This window comes from Fukomys damarensis, unplaced genomic scaffold (assembly GCF_012274545.1).
Source record: "Fukomys damarensis isolate Sample0158 unplaced genomic scaffold, DMR_v1.0_HiC HiC_scaffold_29, whole genome shotgun sequence".
In the NCBI taxonomy this organism is placed as follows: domain Eukaryota; kingdom Metazoa; phylum Chordata; class Mammalia; order Rodentia; family Bathyergidae; genus Fukomys; species Fukomys damarensis.
Window position 1 is genome coordinate 33254311 of NW_022900941.1, and position 7524 is coordinate 33261834.

Consider the following 7524-nt stretch of genomic DNA (forward strand, 5'->3'; position numbering starts at 1 on the left):
GCTCCGGGTCTGCGCCCGGGCCCCACGCTCCGCCCCCACCTCCCTCCCGAGGCGAGGTCCCACTGTCGCGAGTATTTTCACAGCGCACTTGTCGCTGTTACTCCCCAAGAGGAAACAGCAGCTCCGACGCAGAAATTCGTGGAAATCAGGCGTCCACAGGGCCACCCTTCTATCTTTAGGACCCCGGCGGGCCTCGGAGCCGGGGCCCTTCGAGGCCGGAAGTTCTCGCTTCTAGAACTGCAAGCCGCGGGAGCCCCGGAAGCTGTAGTGATGGCAAGTAGGCGGCAGAGGGCGGTGTTTCGTGAGGGGAGGTAGGCTTTTCGGTAGCAATTTTCTTTACACCTGTTATACTTCTTCCTAGGCCCGGGTAGCCTTAGGCCACCTGTTTAGTTCACGTCGCTGTCCGTTTCCCTGGAAACAGAACTGCCGGCACAGAGGTGGTTTAGAGAATCTGAAGGATCGGGCTATTCTCTGGGGCGTTTAGGGGCAAAACTGCACCCTCCCAGATGCCCAAGACAAGCCCCGCTGGAATAATCCCCAGGGCTCTGTGGAGACTCACAACTGTGCGTTTCCCATCGGGTCTTCCATAAAAATACTGCTTGGCCCAGGGACTGCAAAGATAGGAGGCCCACTCCTGCCTTTGACTTGCTGAGGTTTTATAGAGGCAGGGCATAACATATACGACGATTCGGATATTAGCAAGTCAAAATTCAGATTCTTGTAGGATCCAGCCAGATGCTTAAATAAATGTAAAAATACACTTCTCACAAGTACCCTGTACCTCTTAATCCTGCCTTCTTTTTTTCATAGCATTTATCATTTTCTATGATTAATCATTAGTTTGTTCTTCATTAAAAAGAAGGAAATATTTGCAAGGGCTTCCAAAAAGCACTGAACCTGGGATATCCTTAAAGCTCAGTGTTGGAATGAAAAACAAGATTAGTTAGAGATAAGAGAAAGCAGATTAAAGACAGCCTTAAAAGCAAGAAATTTTAGTTTTAGCGTATAAGGCATTAAGGATATTTGAGCAGAATAGTATAAAAAAGAGTTCTTGGAATATAATCAGTGTGGATTATGCATGTGAATAAGCAGGCTCAGACAGTTTTAGGAGACTTGGGGCAGTTAGCCGAAAGATGTTTTAAAGGAGTTGTATTAAGAGCAAAGGGTTGAAGATTAGCCTTTGAAAAACATTTACATTTTACAGATACTTTTAGTTCTTCTGCTTTTATGCTGAATATATGAAAATATCTAGTTGTATTTGCCTTTCTGTGTATGTACTCAGTCTTTTCATGAGTTTTTCCAATTAACAAAATTTTTAAAAAGTTACTAGGAGCCAGACCCGGTTTTACAAACAAGAGGGCACACTGATTGTTTACTGTTGCTTCTCATAATGAAGTGATTGGGCAGTTAAAAGACAACTCTGGCAATGCACAATCTCTGGTGTACAAAGGAATGCAACATTTCCATTTTCCTAATACAACCTCTTTAGAGCCTCTACCTTCCTGATGACAGAAAATAACTTTATCAGTTTCAGCATAATTCAGTCTCTCCATGTTTTTCTTACTTATTTGGGTTTACACTCAACAAATCTCTGACATCTTTGCCTAAGTCCACTTTCCCTGCACATATACATAATGCACCAGTGGACATAGCTGGATAGCCCTGGCTATGTTCTGATTCTTTCAGTATATATTTGATGAATATCTCCTTTTACTAAAACAGGTACAGGTTTGATTCTTCCTCAGACAGACCACAATGAAACATGCTCTAGTTATTGGTCTAGAAACACTAAAGAGGGTCGGATAAACCTTGAAAAGAGAAGCATCTTGAAAACTATCCTCTTCAGTGAGATTTCTGCATGGCTTTCAGAGAATGGGAAGCCATTGTCCTCTAGCAAGCACTAGTATCTCTCTTCTGTTGGTCTGGAGCATAAGGATAAATCTGTCATCTCAGTTCTCAAGGTTATACATCCAGATAGTCCCATCCTGGATCATAGGGTCTCATTCCTTCCCCATAGGAACTGACTATAGTGTAGGAGACATATTGTGGGTGATGAATTCAGCCTTTTTTATTATCACTTTTAATGACTAATTAAAATCTTTTAGATTCTGGTACTCTCACAGTCAGATGCTGAGTCTGATTTTTCAATTACTATAATTTGCCCCCTTTGATTACAGTAAGTAAAGGTATCCCCTACCCTCTCTTGATGAATGGGATATGATTTTTTCATGAATTCCGAAAGTTTTTGGTTTGAGTGTTATTTTTAAATAAATTCTGATTTTGGAATGGTTTTAGACTACAATCTCCAGCCCACAAAAAAGTTAAAAATACAGTACAGAGTTCTTAATTACTTCTCACCCAGTTTCTCCCATCATTAGTATCTTACAATTCCATGGTACGTTTCAGATTCAATCCAATTGGTCAGGAGTCCCCAAGACAATTCCCAGGTTCGATACTGTTAGGAAATTGATCATGTTAAAGTATGCTGTGACACCGCCTCACAGGCTGCATTCTCCTGGTACCCCTTGGCTCCTAAAATGACTTCATGCCCTTATCTCTGGCTTCCCTCCCCCAAGGCCACAGTGGTCTGGAGAAGTTGAAACCTGTGCCTGCAGGACTGGGCCCATAAAAGCAATCTGGCCTGTGGTAGGTTAAAAGTAGCTCACTCCTCATAAATAAGCAATAGCCCACCCCAAAACTGATAAAAGGACCTTCCTTTCTTTGTTCTTCTCTCTCCTTCTTCTTCCTCCATTTGTTCTGTCTCTCCTCCTACCCCTTGAATAAAATCTCCAGTTGGACCTCTCAGTGTGTGTGTGGCCTAGTTGTTGAGTGTCACTATTCCCTTTCATTGGTGTCAGAAGCGGGATCTGGGATTGCCAGGCCCACAGGTTAAAATACCTGGGGACCCGAAACCAAGATACCAAGACGCTCCAACTCAGCCCCCACCCGACGTCCGTGACTACCTTCATTGGCGCTGTTCTCACAGCCAGCACCGATCTACCTATCTTCAGGCCTACAATGGATATTGGGTAAGTTCCCCCTTCTGAGGTGTCTTTCGGGTAACGGGAGATCCCAGAGTCCTAGACCACCCACGAGGACCACGTCCGGGACAAGGCCAGGGGCCCAGGCCCTCTGTCCCTCAGTTTTGGCAAACCGGGTTTGCCGTGTTGAGTCCGGGACTCAACTGAGCTAAGTCTGGGACTTAGCTCCCTGTAAACTCCTATCTTGTGCAAGGGACGCCTTCACAAGAGACCGAGTTTCAGCTTTCTAGACCGGATCTAGAAAAAGAGGGGGTCCTATCAGAACTCTTGGAGACGTCTGGACTTCTGATAACCTCCTGTCCTGGTGGTCATGGGCTCTGACTCTTCCATACCCGTAGACTCTCCTATGGAATGATTACTCAGGAATCTGGAGGGCCTTGACCTAAAACCCGAATGGCTAATTTGCTTATCCACTCAAATTTGGCCCCAATATCAATTAGACAATCAAAATGTCTGGCCACCTAACAGCTCCCTTGAACCGGGTCTAATTAGGGATCTATAACTTTTGTGAGCATCAAGGAAAGTGGTCAGAGATTCCATATGTCCAGGGTTTTTCTTATCTTAGCAACCAGCCCTCTCATTGTTCCACTGCTCGGCGGAGACTGTCTCTTCTATCACCTCCTCCCACACTTCTACTAGCCCTGGGTCCCTCCACCTCCAACCCCCTCCCTCTTCATTCCTCAGACAGCGGGACGGCGGATGACCCTCCCCCATACCAGGAAACCAACCCGCTCCTCCCCCTCCCCCATCAGACTCCTCCTCTCCTCCTAGGTCTCCTACTTCTCCCATTCCCTCAACACCTCCTACTGCTCCACCGCATGCTCCAACCCCACCTCTCACTCGTTCCAAGTCACATATGAGCCACATGATGGCGCCCTTGTGTGAAGTCGTCCGCGTTCATACCTCCTTCCCCATGACTGAACTAGCTCTCATCCAGGCCAGACTTGGTTCTTTTACTGCTGATCCAACAACCTTTGTAGAACAATTTCAACTCTTGACACAGTCTCATCAATTAACCTATCATGATCTTTTTGTTGTTCTCACCAATGCTTTAACTCCTGAAGAAGGCAAAAGAGTGCTGGATCAGGCTCGTGCTCATGCAGATCATGAGCATTTGACAAACAACCACCATCTGGTAGGTGCTGCTGCAGTCCCGGAATAGGACCCAGGATGGGATTACAACACTGAGGCAGGAATTGAAGCTCGAGACAGGTACATTAATTGTCTCCTTCATGGGCTCTGCAGAGCCACCATGAAGTCTGTAAACTATGAGAAGCTTAATGAAATTATACAAGAATGAAAATCCATCTGCCTTTTTACAAAGGCTAACTGATGGCCTCCGCCAACACACCAAACTTGACCCTGAGTCTGTCTATAGCCAAAGATTAATTATGATGCATTTCTTTTCTCAGAGCTACCCTGACATTAGACTCAAACTAAAAAAGCTCGAGAGGGGACCTTTGACTCCTCCTGCAGAAGTCCTGGCCACAGCATTTAAAGTTTATCATGGCCGTAATGATCACAAGATCACCAAAAAATACCAATTATTGGCGCAAGCCTTCAGTCTGCCAAGCCACAATTCCCTCAGGGAAAGGACCCTTCAGGGGACCCTCTAGCCCAGAAAAACCCTGCTTCCAGCGTGGCCAGGAGGGACACTGGGCCAGTGATTGCCCAAATCCAAGAGTGCCCACAAAGCCTTGCCCTAAATGCCAACAGAAGGGACACTGGGGTTTCGATTGCCCCCTGGCATCCACCCGCCATTGAGGTGCCAGCCCCGCTACTCCCCAGAACAATGACCTGATAGGTCTGGCAACAGCTGAAGGGCTATGAAGAGGCCCTGGCACGACTGGCCCAACACGGATCACTGCCCAGGAGCCCAGGGTAACCTTAATTGTGGCAGGTGGGACTATTATTTTCTTATTAGACACTGGTGCCAGCTTTTCTGCATTGAGAGAATACTGGAGACCTACCTCCCCTGTCTCAGACCTCTATTGTTGGGGTAGAAGATAAAAAACAATGCCCTCAACAGGCTCCCTACTGTCATACACAATTGGTGATTTTTCATTTCTTCATTCATTCCTAGTCCTCCCATCCTATCCCATTCCCTTATTACATCGTAACCTTTTATCCCAGATTGGGGCATCCATTCATTTTTCTATGCCAAGCCCTTCCAACACTCCAATGTCTTCCTTTTGTCTTCTGTTATCCCAAGCTATTGAACCTACAGAACCCACCTAACTGCTTGCCATATCTGCTGTTTTTCACTTGGTAAACTTGCCTCTCGGAAAATGTGCTTTTCTGCCGCCCTTTCCATATCTACCTATACAGTTGCCCCCTGTGTTCTCCGTCTTATCCAATCCCAGGTCAGTCGCCTCTCCACTCAAGTCTCCTGACAGAGGGATCACCAGCTGATACTTCAGGCCAGAGACCCCAGTGAGACCACCGTGTTACATGACAGCCAACCAACTAACCATAGCTCAGATCTCGGCTCAATTTAAACATTTTCTAAATGATCTTTGGACTGATATTTTCTGATTTGCTCCCCACCCTCGTCCTATTACCTGCATAGCCACACATTTTCTATGATCTTTGGACTGATATTTTCTGATTTGCTCCCCACCCTCGTCCTATTACCTGCATAGCCAAGTGGATCACTAAAGCACGGCTCCCAAAAACTTTATCAGACTTCACCCTGTCTGAAGTCACAATCTTTACCTTTATATTTGTTCTTAGTAACCCTCCAACCAGTCCACAGCCTCATACAAATTATCTTCTCCTCTCTCCTCCCTCATTAACTGATTTGTGTGCTTGGACTTTTCTGAGGAAGCCCTAACAACAATTCCAATAAAAATGCTGCTGCTGTCAACAATTCCACGTTCATAAAGGACAACTCAGCCAGCCAACTTCCACGCCTGCCCTTAGGTCGACTCGTCGCCCCAAACTGAGCAGTAAGTAGTTACAGAAGACAGACACTCTGCCCCCTTCCCCTGGCGTGTGGTTTACACTGGCTGCTGTTTCTCATCTAAAACCAAAGAGTGGGGAATGTTAGGGAATTGATCATGTTAAAGTATGCTGTGATGCCACTTCACAGGCTCCATTCTCCTGGTACCTCTTGGCTCCTAAAATGACCTCATGCCCTTATCTCTGGTTTCCCTCCCCTCCAAGGCCACAGTGGTCCAGGAAAGTTGAAACCTGTGCCTGCAGGACTGGGCCCATAAAAGCAATCTGGCCCGTTATAGGTTAAAAGTAGCTCAGTCCTCATAAATAAGCAATAGCCCACCCCAAAACTGATAAAAGGACCTTCCTTTCTTTGTTCTTCTCTCTCCTTCTGCTTCTTCTTCCTCCTCTCTCTCTCTCTCTCTCTCTCTCTCTCTCTCTCTCTCTCTCTGTGCTCTTCCTTTCTGCTCTGTCTCTCTCCTCCCACCCCTTGAATAAAATCTCCAATTGGACCTCTCGGTGTGTGTGTGTGGCCTAGTTGTTGAGCATCACTATTCCCTTTCAGATACTTTACTGCTGGCTCACAGGATTCAGTATATAGTTGTATTCTTGGCTTGTTTTTCTTTACCTTGATAGTCTTGGGATGAACTGGCTAGGTATCTGTAGACTGCTTCTAAATCCAGGTTTTCTTGTGCTTAGATGGAGATTGGGGTTTTAAAAAGAATACTACAGTGAATTTTCATCATAACATAGCAATGTTGATGTTTATTTCTTTCAATAATTTTAAGTAGTATTTCTTTTTATTTTTAAAATTTTACTTAATTTTGTAGTAGTAGGGGTTGAACCCGGGCCTTGGGTTTGCTCAGCAAGTACTATACCACTGAGTTACATCCCTAATCCTTTTAAAATATTATTTTGAGACAGAATCTTGCTAAGTTGCCCAAGCTGGCCTCAAACTTTGTGATCCTCCTGCCTCAGACTCCCTGAAAGCGGGGATTACAGACATGCACCAGTAAGTATTTCACTTTTTCTCTTCTCTTGCTTATATGGTTTATAAAATTCAAACTTCCTCTATGAGTAAGGTGTTTTTCTCTCCATCTTCTTCCAAGATTTTATCTTTATCTTTGACTGTCTGTAGGGTGAGTATGATATGCTTTGGTGCAGATTTTTTTATATAGTGGACCCTCAAGTTATGAGTGGCCTAACATATGAACAACTTAGGTTAATTAGGTTAATGGAAGTTTCATCTGCCTCTTGTGAGTTGTAGCATGTACCCCGGTAAACATCCAAATCTCAGCTGTATTAACTCATAACCAACTATCCCTCAGGAACCAATCAAGTTTGTAAGTCAAGAGTCTGATATAGTTATACTGTTCCACTTATCTGAGGTTCCTGGATCTTTGGTTTAATGTCTACCATTAGTTTTGGTAAATTCTTAGTCATTATTGCTTCAAGTATTTCTTTTGATCTTCTGGTATTCCCATTCTATATATACCTTTTGAAATTCTTTTACAGTCTTTGTATATTCTGTTCTTTTCAATTCTGT